Below are 17,912 nucleotides of genomic sequence, written 5' to 3' on the forward strand. Positions count from 1 at the left end.
TGGAGAGGCAGGCAGAGAGCGAGAGAGGGAAGCAGGCTCCCTGCTGAGCAGAGAGCCCGATGCGGGACTCGATCCCAGGACCCTGAGATCATGACCTGAGCCGAAGGCAGCGGCTTAACCCACTGAGCCACCCAAGCATTTAAAGAATAATTAATACCTATTCTCCTGAAACTGTTCCCAAAAATTGGAAATAGAAGGAAAACTTCCAAACTCATCTTACAAGGCCAGTGTTACCTTGATCCCAAAATAAGACAAAGACCCCATCAAAAAGGAGAATTACAGAACAATATCCCTGAAGAACATGGATGCAAAATATCTCACCAAAATACTAGCCAGTAGGATCCAACAGTACTTTAAAAGAATTATTCGGGTGCCTGGGTGGCTCAGTTGGTTAAGTGACTGCCTTCAGCTCAGGTCATGATCCCAGGGTCCTGGGATTGAGTCCCGCATCGGGCTCCCTGCTCCATGGGGAGTCTGCTCCCTCTGACCTTCTCCCCTCTCATGCTCTCTCTCATTATCTCTTTCTCAAATAAATAAATAAAATCTTAAAAAAAAAAAAAGAATTATTCACCACGACCAAATGCAATTTATTCCTGGGCTGCAAGGTTGGTGCAACATCTGCAAATTAATCAATGTGATACAATACATTAATAAAAGAAAGAACAAGAACCATTTGATACTCTCCATAGATCCTGAAAAAGCACTTGTCAAAGTACAGCATCCTTTCTTGATCAAAACTCTTCAAAGTGTAGGGATATAGGGCACATTCCTCAATATCATCAAAGTCATTTATGAAATGCAAATAACCATTTGCACAGCAAATAACCATTCTCAATGGGGAAAACTGAGAGCTTTTCAACTAATATCAGGAACATAGCAGTGATGTCCACTATCATCACTGCTATTCAGCATAGTACTAGAAGTCATAGCCTCAGCAATCAGAAAAGAAAAAGAAATTAAAGGCATCCAAATCGGTAAAGAAGTCAAACTGTCTCTCTTTGCAGATGATGTGACTTTATGTGGAAAAACCCAAAAGACTCCACTCCAAAACTTCTATAATTTGTACAGGAATTCAGTAAAATGTCAGGATATAAAAGCAATGCACAGAAATGAGTTGCATTTGTAAATACCAACAGCAAGACAGAAGAAAGAAAAATTAAGGAGTCGATCCCATTTACAATTACACCCCAAACCATAAGATACCTAGAAATAAACCTAACTAAAGAGACCAAGAATCTGTACTTAGAAAACTATGAAGTACTCATGAAAGAAATTGATGAAAATACAAAGAAATGGAAAAACATTCCATGCTCATGCATTGGAAAAACAAATATTGTGAAAATGTATTTGCTACCTAGAGCAATCTACACATTCAATGCAGTCCCTATCCAAATACCATCAATTTTTTTCAAAGAAACAGAACAAACAATACTGACATCTATATGGAACCAGAAAAGACCCTGAATAGCCAGAGAAATGTTGAAAAAGAAAGTCAAAGTTGGTGGCATCACAATTCCAGACTTCAAGTTCTATTACAAAGCTGTAGTCATCAAGACAGTATGGTACTGGCACAAAAACAGACACAGATCAATGAAACAGAATAGAGAGCCCAGAAATAGGCCCTCAACTCTGTCTATGATCAACTAATCTTCGACATGTCCTGTGGAAAAAAGATAGTCTCTTCAACAAATGGTGTTGGGAAAATTGGACAGCCACATGCAGAAGAATGAAACCAGACCATATCCTTACACCACACACAAAAATAGACAACAAATGGATGAAAGACCTCAATGTGAGAAAGGAATACATTAAATTCCTTGAGGAGAACACAGGCAGCAATCTCTTTGACCTCAGCCACAGCAACTTCTTCCTAGAAACATCACCAAAGACAAGACAAGGGAAGCAAGGGCAGAAATGAACTATTGGGACTTCATCAAGATCAAAAGCTTTTGCACAGCAAAGGAAACAGTCAACAAAACCAAAAGACAACGGACAGAATGGGAGAAGATATTCACAAATGACATATCAGATAAAGGGCTAGTATCCAAAATCTACAAAGAACTTATCAAATTCAACACCCAAAGAACAAATAAGCCAATCAAGAAACGGGCAGAAGACATGAACAGACATATCTACAAAGAAAACATCGAAATGGGCAACAGACACATGAAAAAGTGCTTTACATCACTTGGCATCAGGGAAATACAAATCAAAAGCACAATGAGATACCACCTCACGCCAGTCAGAATGGCTAAAATTAACAAGTCAGGAAATGACAGATGTTGGAGAGGATGCAGAGAAAGGAGAACCCTCCTACACTGTTGGTGGGAATGCAAGCTGGTGCAGCCACTCTGGAAAACAGCATGGAGGTTCCTCAGAAAGTTGAAAATAGAGCTACCCTATGACCCAGCAATTGCACTACTGGGTATTTACCCTAAAGATACAAATGTACTGATCTGAAGGGGCACGTACACCCGAATGTTTATAGCAGCAATGTCCACAATAGCCAAACTACGGAAAGAACCTAGACGTCCATCAACAGATGAATGGATAAAGAAGAGGTGGCATATATATACAATGGAATACTATGCAGCCATGAAAAGAAATAAATTCTTGCCTTTTGCAATGACATGGATAGAACTAGAGGGTATTATGCTGAGCTAAATAAGTCAATTGGAGAAAGACAATTATCATATGATCTCCCTGATACAATGAATTGGAGAGGCAGAGTTGGGGGCTTGGGGGGTAGGGAAGGAAAAAAATGAAACAAGATGGGATCAGGAGGGAGACAAACCATAAGAGACTCTTAATCTCACAAAACAAACTGAGGGATGCTGGCAGGGGAGGGTGGTAAGGAGAGGGTGGTTGGGTTTGGACATTGGAGAAGATATGTGATAAGGTGAGTGCTGTGAGGTGTGTAAGCCTAATGATTCACAGACCTGTACCCCTGGGGCAAATAATACATTTTATGTTAATAATAATAATCCATAAAAAATATGTAATGGAAAAAAAAAGAACTATGAAGATTAAAAAAAAAAAACATGTTTCTAGGTCCCACCCAAACCTACTATTTCAGCATTTAGTAGTGGTATCCTTATATTTGTATTTTCTTTTCAAGTCGATGGGAGCAAGTACAGTATTTATAACTTTTTTTTTAATTTAAGTATAGTTGATTCAAAATGTTTCATTAGTTTCTCATGCACAACATAGTGATTGGCAAGTCCATAGTTATGCTATGCTCACCACAAGCGAGCTACCCACCTGTCACCACACAGTAACATTAAAATACCATTAATTTACATTTCCCATGCTGTACTTTTTAGCCTTCCAACTTAATTCATTCTGTAATTGTAAGACTATTTCTCCCATTCCCCTTCACCCATTTTGCCCATCCTCCCCACCCCCTCCCTTTTGGGAAACATCAGTTTGTTCACTGTATTTATGAGTGTTTCTGCTTTTTGTTTGTTTTGTTTTTTGGATTCCACATATAAGTGAAATCATATAGTACTTGTTTTTTTCTTATTTCACTTAGAATAATGCTAAGTCCATCCATGTTTTTGCAAATGACAAGATCTCATTCTTTTTTATAGCTGAGTAATATATTTATATATATTTTAATTCCACAAATGGTTCTAAAGCCAAGACAGTATAGGTAACCACTAATCTTATCAACAAAAGAACAAGTTTCAAATTCTAAACTGAACTTTTTCCTATTTGAATTGCAACATGGACTTTCAGTTAGAATCCTGCAGGGAAACTGGGTTTCCCTAGATTGATCACCACTGAACTCTGTTATTCCCAATAGAAAAATCAGTGAAACATTTTAAAATAGATTTATTGATTTTTCTTAATTCTACTGACAGAAACCATTAGTGGTAGGAGTATTATAATCACAGATGTGGTTAAAAAAAATCATGCTCTTTCAGTGACTGATCATAAAACTAGCATAAGAACCAGAGTGGGCAATAATTGCCTCCTAATGCAAATTTTGCTATTAAATGGCACAAAACACAGCTAAGCCATGTTTCTGTATCTTTTTATATGTTCACCCCTTTACATCTGTACCTAGACAAATTAGTAAACTAATCTTGCATTCTGACATTTTAGGAAGAGCAAAGAGAAAACAACTTTTTAAAATAATGTCATCAAGGCTCAGTTTCAAGTGCATGATACAGGAACCCTCTGACCAGGTAAACCTTGGACAAACCTGTGAGTCAGCCTAGTGAGACTGGCAGGGTACTTTTCAGCCGTTTGCAATGTCACAATGGTTCCTGTAAATCTGAATATGCTCATTAGGAAACTGGCCTATGACAGCATGGTTAAGCAAAGTTTAGGCCAATCTGTTTTCACAGGATAATTTATATGTTTATGTCAAGGGAAGAGAATAAAAGCAAGAGACATTCTACAGTCTTTATTTCCCAAACAGTTAGGTTGCATGTTTGCTGTTTTGTATTATCACCTCCCAGACAAAGACCCCGCTCAGAGGTCCTTATAAAAAGAAAAACTAGGGGCACCTGGGTGGCTCAGTGGATCAAAGCCTCTGCCTTAGGCTCAGGTCATGATCCCGGGATCCTGGGATCAAGCCCCGCATCGGGCTCTCTGCTCAGCGGGGAGCCTGCTTCCCTTCCTCTCCCTCTGCCTGCCTCTCTGTCTACTTGAGATCTCTGTCAAATAAACAAATAAAATATTTAAAAAAAAAAAAGAAAGAAAGAAAGAAAATAAAAGAAAAACTAGTATTCAAATGTTATCACAGGTGATCATCTTGGGTATAAAATCAAAGACAGATCACCATGGAGGGTCCAAGCAGGAATCATATAACTTCCAGAGCTTGACCATGATTATATCTCTTTCAGTCAACCTCTTCTAGGATTGAAGACTGATGTGGAGGTATTTTCAGTTTTATTTACACTCTTGAAAAATTAAGTACAGGGAGATAATCAACAGGAGAGGGAAAAGGGGACAAGAAATCAGTGAAGATAACATCTCACTATTAATTCCACTTTTTTTTTTTTTTTCAGATTTATGAGGTATACTGGGCAAAGTTGCTGGAAGTTGTGAGGCAGAGTATCAGAGAGAAGAAAAAGATCCAGAAGTATGCATGAGTCTTTTGCCAGACAATAAGCTGTATGTACACATAGAATTTACAAAGCTGCACAAAGAACTAGAGTTGGAAAAAGAATAATTACCAGGCAGCTGTGAGCTGAACAACTACTGGAGTTCACCCAAGTCTGGGAGACATTCTAATTCTGATCTCCAGAGTAGAAAGACCTTACTGAAAATTCTGCAGCATTCAAGGGAGACCTCAGAAAGACTATACTTTAGGAGTAGGGCTAATCTACTCCTAAATAACCACTTTATACCACTTTAATAATACTTTAAGAACAACTTTTATACTAACCATGAACACACAGAAACTGAAATTTTAAATACTACTATTTACAATTGCTTCAAAGAAAATCAACTACTTAAGCATAAATCTAACAAAATGCATACTGAATCAGTATGCTGAAAATTATGAAATGCTATAAAAAAAATCAAAGAAGACCAAACCAAACAGGAGCCATACTGTGTTCATGGATTGGTAGACTAAGTATTGTAAATATGTCAATTTCCCCCACCTTGATTGATAGGTTTAATCCCATTCCTATCAAAATCCCAAGAAAGGTTTTTTTGTAGACAAAAGATAATCCCATTCTAAAATTCATACAGAATGCAATAGGATCTCAAGTAGCTTTAAAAATATTATTTATTTGGGGCACCTGATGGCCCAATGGGCTAAGCTCTGCCTTCGACTCAGGTCATGATCTCAGGGTCCTGGAATCAAGCCCCGTGTTGGGCTCTCTGCTCAGTGGGGAGCCTGCTTCCCCCTCTCTCTCTGCCTGCCTCTCTGCCTACTTGTGATCTCTACCTCTCTGTCAAATAAATGAATAAAATCTTATATATATATATATATACATAAAATATATAATTAATAATTAATTAATTTAATTAATTGCTGTTTATTATTATATAATTAATAATATATTATTATATATAATATTTATTTATTTATTTGACAGAGAGAGGCACGAGCAGAGAAGACATAAGCAGGGAAGCAGGCTCTCCTCTGAGCAAGGAGCCTGATGAGGGGCTTGATCCCAGGACCCTGGGATCATGACCTGAGCTGAAGGCAGCTGCTTAGCCAACTGAGCCATCCAGGTATTCCTATATATATTTCTGAAAAAGAAAAAGAAAGTAGGAGTAATCACTCTACCCAATGTTGAGTCTCCAAACACATTCCCAGGTTCACTGATTTACTGGGGAGCACTCATAAGACTGCATATAGTCATACTCATGGCTATATATTTTAGCATAAGGATATAAAACAAAGTCAAGAAAGGAAAAGGGTACACAGAACAAAATTTGAAAGGAAATCAGGTATGAGTTTCCAAGAGTCTTCATCTATCAAAGTTATAGGACTTACTTAATTCCTACAGTAAGGAGTTGTGGTAACACATGTGTGAAATGTTGTCTACCAGAGAATCTCCTTAGAGACTCAGTGCCTACCGTTTTTACTGGGAACTGGTCACGTAGGCATACTGTGCCTAGCATACACTAAAATTTCAGATTCCTATAAGGAAAACAAATGTTCAGCATCAACCATCACTGTTTGCAGTTCAGGCACAGTGAGCCACTCTGATCAGTTAGGATGGTGAGAGCTATCCTGAAATCCTAATTATCAGACGCTAGCCATGGGCCAACCTTGAAAGCGGCCCATTCTAAGGAAAGCAGTGACAGGATGCCTATATTAACTCCTTTTTGCATGCCACACAGCTATATATAGATGTATATAACTACACTAATGAAGACTATGGTATTCGCAGAGTGATAGACACACAATTCTATGGAACTGAATAAAGAACCCACCAATGGACCCACACACACCAAAACAAAAATGCCCAACTGATTTTTTACAAAGATACAAAAGCAATTCAGTGAAGTAAGAATATAGCCTTTTTTCAACAAACAGTGCCAGAACAACTGCATACATACACACAAAAAGATGACCCTTGGCTTAAACCTCCATCTAATTGAAAAACTTAACTTAAAATGAATTTTAAATGTAAAACATAAATTTATAAAAATTTGCTTTTAAAACAGGAAAAGAATCATTGGGATGTAAGGCTATATGCAAAGAATTCTTAGACTTGACACCAAAAGAAACACTCATAACAAAAAATGATAAATTAGGGCACTTAAAAATTTAAAACTTTTACCTTGTGAAAGACCCTGTTAAGAGGATGAAAAGACAAGTTAAGGACTGAGAGAAAAGGGGCTCAGTTGGGTAAGCATTCGACTCTTGATTTTGCCTCAGGTCATGACCTCAGGGTCCTGAGATCAAGCTCCACGTCAGGCTCTGCACTGGGTCTACCAGGCATAGAGACTGCTTAAGATTGTCTCTCTCCCTTTGCCCCTCCACTGCTCTTTCTCTCTCTCTCTCTCTCTCTCTCTCTCTCAAATTAATAAATAAATAACAGTGTCAGATTTAAAAGAGAAAGACTGACAGAAAATACTTTCAAACCACAAATTCAACAAAATTTGTACCTAGAATACATAAAGAACTCTTGAAACAGTAGCCAAATAATCTGATTAGGAAATTGGAACAGACATGAACAGACATTTTACTAAAGAGAATGTACAGATGGCAAATAACCAGATGAAAAGATGTTCAATATCATGCACCACTCTGGAAATGGAAATAAAAAGCATGATAAGATGGTACTACACATTATCAGAATGGCTAAAATAAAAAATAATGATAACATTAAATACCAATGAGAATGTGAAGAAACTGGAGTATTCCATACATTGTTTGTGGAATTGTAAAATGGCAACCAAAATTATACATACAGTTATCATATGATCCAGCAATTGTACTCTTAAGCATTCACTCCAGAGAAATGAAAACTATGTTCACATAAAAACCTATTAAAAAAATGGTCATAACACAAACCATAAGTGACTCTTAATCTCACAAAACAAACTGAGGGTTGCCGAGGGGAGGGGGTTTGGGAGAAGGGGTTGGGATTATGGACATTGGGGAGGGCATGTGATTTGGTGAGTGCTGTGAAGTGTGTAAACCTGGTGATTCACAGACCTGTACCCCTGGAGATAAAAATATATGTTTATAAAAAATAAAAAAAGTATAAAAAAAAAAAAAAAAAAAAAAAGGTCATAACAGCTTTATTTCTAGTTACCAGAATCTGGAAATAACTCAAATGTCCTGTAAAGGATGAATAGTTAAACAACTGTGGTATATTTATAACATGAAATGCTATTTAGCAATAAAAAGGAATAAACTATTGATACATACAACTTGGATAAATGTCAAGAAATATTCTAAATGAAAAACTCACTATGGCTATAAAAGAGTATCAAAAAAGATTCTTGTGATGGAACTGCTGTGTGTCTTGACTGTGTTGGTAGTCACACTAACCTACACATATGATAAAATCACATGGGACTAAGTGTGCACATACACATGCACACAGACAAATAAGTGTATGTAAAACTGGTGAAATCTAAATAAAGTCATTGAGTGGTATCAATATAAATTTCCTGGTCATAATATTGTTCCACAGTCATCCAAGTTGCTACCTTTGGGGAAATCAGATAAAGCGTATACAGGATCTCTCTGTATTACTTCTTACAAGTGCATGTGAATGTAGAATTATCTCAAAATTGAACTTAAAAACAAAGCTTCAAAATAATCAAACTTATATGTAAGTAAATTAACTGCTTGCCAGAAGAAAACACTCTTCTATTAAGAACAACAAAATCTAAACTCACAACATAACACCCATTACCAGACCATACATTAAAAATTACTAGGCATGGGGCACCTGGGTGGCTCAGTGGGTTAAGCCGCTGCCTTCGGCTCAGGTCATGATCTCAGGGTCCTGGGATCGAGTCCCGCATCGGGCTCTCTGCTCAGCAGGGAGCCTGCTTCCCCCTCTCTCTCTCTGCCTGCTTCTCTGTCTACTTGTGATTTCTCTCTGTCAAATAAATAGATAAAATCTTAAAAAAAAAAAAAAAAATGGAAATAAAAAAAAAAAATTACTAGGCATGTAGTGGCACCTAACTGAATCAGTCAGTTGAGTTTCTTGTTCTTGGCTTTGGCTCAAGTCACGATCTTGTGATCCTGGGATGGAGCCTCACATTGGCCTCTACACTCAGTGGAGAGTCTGCCCGAGATTATCTCCACCTCTGCCCCTCCCCCTACTCATATACTTGCTTGCTCTCTCTCTAAAAAAATAAATAAAATCTTTTTTTAAAAACTACTAGGTGGGGCACCTGGGTGGCTCAGTGGGTTAAACCCTCTGCCTTTGGCTTGGGTCATGGTCTCAAGGTCCTAGGATCAAGCCCCGCATTAGGCTCTCTGCTCCAGGGGAGCCTGCTTCCCCCGTCTGCCTCTCTGCCTACTTGCGGTCTCCCTCTCTGTCAAATAAATAAATAAAGTCTTTTTAAAAAATTACTAGGTATGTAGAGAAGCAGGAAAATATAAACTATAACAAAGAAAAAAAATCAGTCAATACAAACTGACATAGATGTGACGGAGATGATTACATCAGCAGAGGATTCTATTACAGCTATTATAAATAGGGTCAAAGATTTAAGGAAAACATTTGTGTGATTAAGGAAAAGTAGGATGCCTCAAAATAGAAAACTGTTAAATATAAAAAGAAACCAAAAGATATTCTACAACTAGAAGAATACAATATGTGAAATGAAAAAATAACTGAATGGGCCTCAAAGCAGGTTAGACTCTGCTGAAGAGAAGACAAGTAAACTTGAAGACATGGACTAGAAATGATCCTAGTAAACATAGAAAGGAAAAATGGTTGAAAAAAAATGAACAGAGACTCAATGGATTGTGAGATAATATTAAGCAGCTAACATAATTGTAATTGGGGAGAAGAGAGACGATGGCACAGAAAAATATATATTTTTCAAGATAATGGGAGTTTTCTTTCTTCAAATCTGATGAAAAGCATAACCCCATAGATCCAAGAAGCTCAATAAAGCAAAGCAGGATGGGGGACATATTGTAATCACATTTATAAAAACCAAAGATAATGAGGAAATCTTCAGTGTATCCAGAAAAAAAAGAAACATTATATTCAGGGTTAGTAGGAATTACCATTTGCTTCTCAAGAGGAAGAATGCAAATCAGAAAACAACAGAATGAATAACATTTTAGTACTTAGAGAAAAAGACTATCTAAAATTCTTTATATAGAAAAATGATCAAAAATGAAAGCAGAACTACATAAAATTTTCAGAAATACAAAAGTAGAGAGAATTTATCATCAACATATGTTCTAGTTATGTATTACTTGGTAACAAACTACCCTGAAACTCAGTGGCTTGAAACAAGTATTTTACAATAAATCACAATATTGTGAGTTGGAGATTTGTGAAAGACATGGCTGGGTCAACCTTGTCCTTCTGACATCAGTCAAGCTCACTAGATACATTCACTTACATATCTGGCTTAATCTATATGGCTCCTCTCACATATCTAGTGCATTGGCAGAGATGGCTGGAAGGCCAGGCTTGTCAGGGACTGTAGAACAAAGAGCCTCCATACAGCACCACCAACATGGGTCCTCAAGGTTGTTAGACTTCTTATCTACTGGCTTTGAGACCAAGAGTTCTAGCAAATGAGACATAATCTACATCATCTGTTATGACCTAGACCCAGAAGTCACAAAGCATTACCTCTGCCATATCCCATAGTTGAAACAATCACAAGCTAATGCATTTCAAAGGGAAAGAACATAGCCCTCCAAATAGGAAGAATGCCAAAGAATTTGTGGAAATTATTTTAAACTGCCAGTCTACCCTCTGGCCAAAAACATTTATAATCCTCCCTATGTAATATATATTTGCCCCTTCTCTAGACTCCCCAAAATTTCATTCCATTAATGGCATTAAGCTCAGGTTCAGGATCTGATCTAAATCAAGTCCCAAGTATGGATGAGGCTCCCACAGTTTCCTGGGATCAGATCTAGATCTGGAAATCTGCAAACTAAAGAGACAAGTTATCTGTCCCACACATACCCAGAATAGGGTGGTATGACAGACACAGAACAAGTGCCATAAATAGATATCCATTTAATACATGGAGAAAATAGAAAGTCACCAATCCATTGAAATCATAAAATCTAGCTGGGTAAATGTTACCAGTTCATTATTAGGGCCTAATCCTCCTCCCTGGGAATGATTTTCCATAATTTTTGGTTCTTACCCCTGAGATCTTAGTTTTGCCCTCTAAATCGTTCTTCCTTTTCCATAGAACTGATCCATTTCTGCAGCTGAGCAGCCTACTGAGCCTGCTTCCTGCCCACAGAAGTTTAAGGATCCAGAAGTCTCTCTTCATTTTGTACAGTCTTCATTTGGTGGTGGTGGTGGTGGTGGTGGTGGTGGTGGTGTGTGTGTGTGTGTTTCAGTGTAAACTGATATTATTACTTTAAAAATTTTGGAATTTTTGAATATTAAAAGCCAAATCTACAAATATCTTCTAGATAAGCCCTGTTCTACCCTGGGCCCCCTATGAAGCTATTGTGGGATAATAACCTTAAGAATCTGAGAGGCCTTACTGTTTGGGAGACAGTGTCTATACTACAACCCCTTAGAACCTTACAAGGCTTTTTATCTCTTTCTGAACTCATAACAAAAGGTTTTACAATCACATCCTCAGCCTCATCTTTACCTTGAGCCCATGATTTCCTAACAGAGCCTTGAATTTGATCTTCATTCTGTGGCCCTTTCTTTGAGTATGTTCTGCTGGGAGAAACTAAGGATAAGAAATAGTTTCATTTTCAGATTTTGTTCCTATATAGTTCCTCTAAATTCTGTTTGAAAGTTGAATAAGTCCTTCTTTAGCAAGCTCTGTCTATCCATACCTTATGATACATAATTTTAAAACAAATAAATAAAATATAACTTCCAGCATTCTGTCTGGAAGTCTCCTAAGCCAGATCCATCAGTTCATTAAATATATTTTATGATTATCCATGTTATCACATTTGCTAAACCATCTGCCATAACAGAACAAGATCCTCCTTTCCTTTAGCTTCCAAACAACAGTTTCTTTATTTTTTAAGCTCTCATTGACATCCTTCTCAATGACTGTCAGGATCCCATTAACAGTCTTCTCAAAGCCCTGTCAACTTCTGCCTCATATCTTGTCCCAAAGCCAGTGCCATGCTTTAGATTTTTGCTACAACAGCACCCCAAATTTTGTTCCACTTATCTAATACTATGTAACTGCTCAAAAAAAATAGTTGCTTAAAACAATAATTTTATTAAAGCTCATGATTAAGAAAGTCAGGAATTTGGGCAAGTTTCAGTTTGGTGATCTTTACATTCCTTGTGGTATCAAGAGAAGCTACTTGGGATATTCACCAGGTAAATGAGAAGTTTGGAGGATTCAAGACAGCTTCACTCACATATCTGGCACCATAGCAGGGATGACTAGACCACTGGATTTGGCTGACTCTGTTGACCGGAATGTGGCCTCTCCAGCATGGCGGTCTTCTCACATGGTGTCTCAGAGGCCTAAGACCCAAGTGTTCATATGAATAAAGCAGGAACTTCACAGTCTTTTATGAGCTAACCTCAGAAGTCATAGTGTTTCATTTCTGTTGTTCAGTACAGGTCAAAGAAATCACTAGCCTACCCAGATTCAAGAGGAGGGGATAAAGACTCAGTATCTTAGTGGAAAAAGTGTCAAAGAATGTGCAGCCATTTTAAAAAAACCAACATAGCAGATATGCAATACAGAAAATATTAAAGGAAGTTCTTCAGGCTGCAGTGAAATGATACCAGATGGAAACTTAGAACTACAGAAAAGGATGAAAAGTACCAGAAATGGTGAACATGTAGGTAAATAAAAAGGGCTTTTTTCTTCTTATTTCTTAAGTTCCCATGTAGCAGTAAAAATATATGACAATCACAACACAAAAGAGAGGAGTATAATGGATCTGACCTTATGCAATTGTTGAATCAACTCACTTTTATCAACCAACATGGAAATTATCAATACTGTCAACCAATGAAGCAAAGGAGATAGAAAAGGTGCCTCTTTCAAATAATACAATAGTAAAAGCATTGACAACATGTCACAATATCACAGGGGGGAGAAAAATGATATCAGGGTATTTTATTCCACTATGTCTCTCCTTGAGAAGTCATCATGGGCTGGCTATACCTGTATGAGGACTTTTTCAAATAGGCTGTCTCCAAGGTCAAATATCTATTTATTTGACAGAGAGAGATCACAAGTAGGCAGAGAGGCAGACAGAGAGAGGAGGAAGCAGGCTCCCCACTGAGCAGAGAGCCCGATGCGGGACTCGATCCCAGGACCCTGAGATTATGACCTGAGCCGAAGGCAGCGGCTTAACCCACTGAGCCACCCAGGCACCCACCAAGGTCAAATATCAAAGTCGTCCTCTCTCTCACCTTTTCAGGCACTTTTACTATCCCAGGATACTCACTTCATTATCCCTCTGAACATATTTTAACATCTACCAACAAAGTGTATAGATTTGAAGCAAAAATTTACCTTTCAGAAAACTGATATTAAAAATAGTTTACTACCGGGGCGCCAAGGTGACTCAGTCATTGAGCATCTGCCTTCGGCTCGAGTCATGATCCCAGGGTCGTGGGATTGAGTCCTACATTGGGCTCCCTGCTCAGTGGGAAGCCTGCTTTCCCTCTCCCAATCCCCCTGCTTGTGTTCATGCTGCCCTCGCTGTCTCTCTCTGTCAAATAATTAAATCTTTTAAAAAATCATTTACTACTAATAATTAGAATCCCAAATAATGCTTATTAAGATGAGTAAATCAACATCTGTGTATGCTTAGGGAAAAACATCATTACTATTAGGAGGTACTTGGTATGAAAAACTTGAACAGACTGTAAATCCATTGTCATTACCACAGGGAATTTCAACCTTAGGCTTGTCAGTGAACGGTTAGACTACAATTTTAAAAGATCAAAATATCTGAATTCTGATTTAAGACAAATAAAAAATGTTTCATCAATTGAAAAAAATAAATCATCTCCTGCTATTTGTCATCACCTACGTATGCATACAAAAACTGGGTATACTTCTGATGTTAGGTCATAAAAGGCCACGTAAGGTCTACTGTGTTCACTGAAACACTTGTTCTTACAGCCCTGGGCCATCATGTGAGAAGACAACATGCTGGAGAAGCCACAATACTGCTCAACAGAGCCAGCTATGCCCAGCCTTCTGTCGATGGTAACCATCAAGAACCTAAGAATATCATTATTATGATTGTGTATAGTCATTTCAAGCGTAAACCCTAGTATTAATAAATGATCATGATTACTCACTACATACAGGTGGCAGAGTTTGGAAAAGTGTTTAGCAGTACCTATTAAAGTGGATTAAACATATGCATTTTACTCCCACATATATTTTCCCTAGGAATGTATGTGTATATTACATATACAAGTCCCAAAAGACATGTACTAGAATTTCAAATCAGACAGAACTTCTCAGATTAGCCAAAACTGGAAACTACCCAAATACTTACTGACAATAAATTGGATAAATAAATTATGTGCTATTTACAAAATAGAATCCTAAGCAGTAATAAGAACAATCTACACAGAACAACATGAATGAATCTCACAATGCTGAAAGAAGCTAGACCCAAAAGAGTACATATTGTATGATTCTATTTATATAAATTACAAAAACAGGCCACACTAATCTGTGCTACTAGAAGTCAGGATAGTGGTTACCTTTGGGGCAGCAGGTAATGACAGGAAGGTAAGGTTGGAGCACTGGAATTGTTCTGCTTCTTGATCAAGAAGGTGGTTAGGTAAGTGTGGGAATTTAAAAACATATCCATAGATCCTTGACACCCCTTCCATTAGAAGGTAAAGTCCAATTTCCTTCCCTTTTATATGGACTGGTCTTAGTGACTCACACCCAACAAACAGAATACACTGGAACTGACACTGCATGATTTCCAATGCTGGATTAGCAAAGGTACTGGAGCTTCCACCTGGCCTTCTTTCTTGGGATGCTCACTCTTGGTACCCAGCCCCCACACTATGAAGAAGTCAAGGAATCACATGGAAAGCCCCCGTGGAGTGTTCTGGTCACAGACATAGCTAAAGTCAGAGCCAACAGGGGAGCATGGTAGCCAAATATGTAAGTAAAGGAGGCTTCAGATGATTCCAGCCCCCAGCCTTTAAATTAACCTATCACACCTTGCCCAAATTGCAAATTCGGAAGCAAAATAAATGTTGCTGTCTTAAGCCGCCAAGTTTAGAGGTAATTTGTAATGCAAGTATATGTAACTGGAACACACAACAGGTGTGCTCACTTTGTAAAAATTCACCAAACTACATAATTATGATAGATACATTTTTCCTTATGTATTATTACAATTAAGTTTGAATAAAGGGGTTTTTTTAAAGATTTTATTTATTTATTCATGAGATACAGAAAGAGAGAGAGAGGCAGAGGGAGAAGCAGGCTCCCCACTGAGCAGGGAGTCCAACGTGGGACTCGACCCCAGAATCCCGGGATCATGACCTGAGCTGAAGGCAGACGCCTAACCATCTAAACCACGCAGGTACCCTAAATAAAGGTTTGAAATAAAAATCTTATCATGGAAACAAGCTCAAGTTTCTCATCAATTTTTCAAAATATTTCATTGAGAAGTTTTATATAAATTCAATGTTTCATATCACCCTAATACTTATCTTTTCCCTAGAATTACATAATAAAGAAAATGTGGTGGATTTTTTTTTCACCACACTCAATTTAGACACTTCCTAATCTCTTGTCAGTTTACCCTCATACACTGCCCAAATCTGACCATTTTACCATGTATGGGTGTAAAAAAAATTTGGGAAGCACTGCTATGGGAGATATCTGCCCACCACCATTCCATCTCCTTTTGTTAATAGGATCTTACTGTTGTGGGGGGAACTACCTGCCTTCTGATCAATCAAGTCATCAGAGACCTAATTGCTCATCTTTTCCTTTAATTCTATTATTCTTCATATCCTTCTAATAAATTTCTATTTTATTTAAGTTGACAATATTTGAGCTCTAGTTTCTGCAACCAAAGAACACTTGCTGATATATATCTCTGTGCTAGCACATGGCCTGACATACAGCTGATGATGAATAAATATGAAATAATATGTTATAAAATGATACTGAAAAACTGATCTGTGGCAAAAGCAGAAAGATAGCTTAGTGGAAAAAATAACAGCCTTTAAAGAAATATTGCTGGAACAACAATATATGAACTTGAATCCATGCCTTAAACCATAAAAAAAAAAAAAAACTCAAAACTCATCATAGACCTACATATATCGCCTAAACTGTAAAACTTCTGGAAGAGAACATAGTAAAAGGTCTTTGTGAACTTAGACTAGGCTAAGATTTCTTAGAAATGACACTAAAAGCACAATCGATAAAAAAACAGATTGGACTTTATTAAAGTTTAAAACTTCTGCTCTTCAAAGTTCTTGTTGAAAATGAAAAGACATGCCAATGCTGCAATAAAATCTTTGCAAAGCATATATCTGCTACAAAGAACTTGTATCCAGAACGTACAAAGAACTCTCGAGATTTACAAAAACAGCCATCCATTTTTTTTTAAATGGGACTAAGATCTAAACAGACACATCACACACACACACACACACACACACACACACACATATATATATATACAGATAGCAAATAAGCACATAGAAAGATGTTCAACATCATTAGTTATTAGGAAAAAAACATTAAAACCACAAGATACTACTGCACACCTACTAGAATAGCTAAAATTGAAAATGATTGATCATACCAAGTATTGGTAAGGATGTGCAGGAAATGGCACTCTGAATGCAGTCTTGATGGGAATGTAAAATGGTTCAACTACTCTGGAGAATGATTTAGCAGTTTTTTAAAAACGTAAACATATATTTGCCGTATGATCCAACCATTCCCCTTCTAGATATTTACCCAAGAAAAAAGGAAATATATGTCCACACAAAGACTTGTATACAAATGTTCATAGCAGCTTTATTGGTAATAGCCCCAAACTAGACACAACCCAAATGTCTACAAACAGATGAGTGGATAAGTTGCAGTACATCCATATAATGGAATACACTCAGCAACAAAAAGTAATGAACTATTGGTACACAGAACAATTTGGACAAATGTCTATATACTGATAGGTAAAAGAGACCAGACCAAAGTAAAAAAGATACATACTGTCTGATTCCACTTACATAAATCTTTAGAAATGCAAATGAGTCTATAATGACAGAAAGTAGATCAGCGGTTGCTTAGGTGTGGGAGGCAGGGAGGGATGCAAGGAAGAAATTAAAACGGGGCTTCAAGAAAATTGAGGATGATGGATATAGTCACTTGACTAGATGATGGGGTATATATACATCAAAACTGCACAAATTACATACTTCAAATATGCCCCATATATTACATGTCAATTATACCTCAATAAAGCTGTCTAAAAAAAAAAAAAAAAAAAACCCTGTAAGTCAGCTGTCAGATTTTAAGAGGAGCAGAGAAGCAGCAGAATGGAAATCTCAGTTAAAGGCCTCAATGAAGTTTGTGAATTATCCAAGTATCCAAAGAATCCATGCTTCCTTTCCTAGCTAAGCCTCAGCATAATGAGAGCCATCTCTCTGCTATTCTCGAGAAATGGTGACAACCACCACAACTGGATTCTGTTTTTAGGAAGAGAATAACTCAATCAGTATAAAATTAATTCCATATCTTTTGAAAGAAGGTCAACTGAACATATAATCCACATTTTTCAAGAGTGTTCTACTTGGGAGTGCCTGGGTGGC

At 37.4% G+C, this 17,912-nt stretch overlaps 1 long non-coding RNA gene across 1 annotated transcript in view; it reads right to left on the bottom strand.

Moving 5' to 3' along the window:
* The window catches only part of LOC131836511 (uncharacterized), a 72,228-nt gene extending 61,576 nt beyond the window's left edge, over nucleotides 1–10,652 (bottom strand). The window contains exon 1 of the long non-coding RNA XR_009355651.1: nucleotides 10,525–10,652. This is a non-coding gene — a long non-coding RNA (uncharacterized LOC131836511). The remainder of the gene's footprint in view (nucleotides 1–10,524) is intronic.
* Between the last annotated feature and the right edge of the window lie 7,260 nt (nucleotides 10,653–17,912).

The sequence above is a fragment of the Mustela lutreola genome, chromosome 7 (assembly GCF_030435805.1).
Source record: "Mustela lutreola isolate mMusLut2 chromosome 7, mMusLut2.pri, whole genome shotgun sequence".
In the NCBI taxonomy this organism is placed as follows: domain Eukaryota; kingdom Metazoa; phylum Chordata; class Mammalia; order Carnivora; family Mustelidae; genus Mustela; species Mustela lutreola.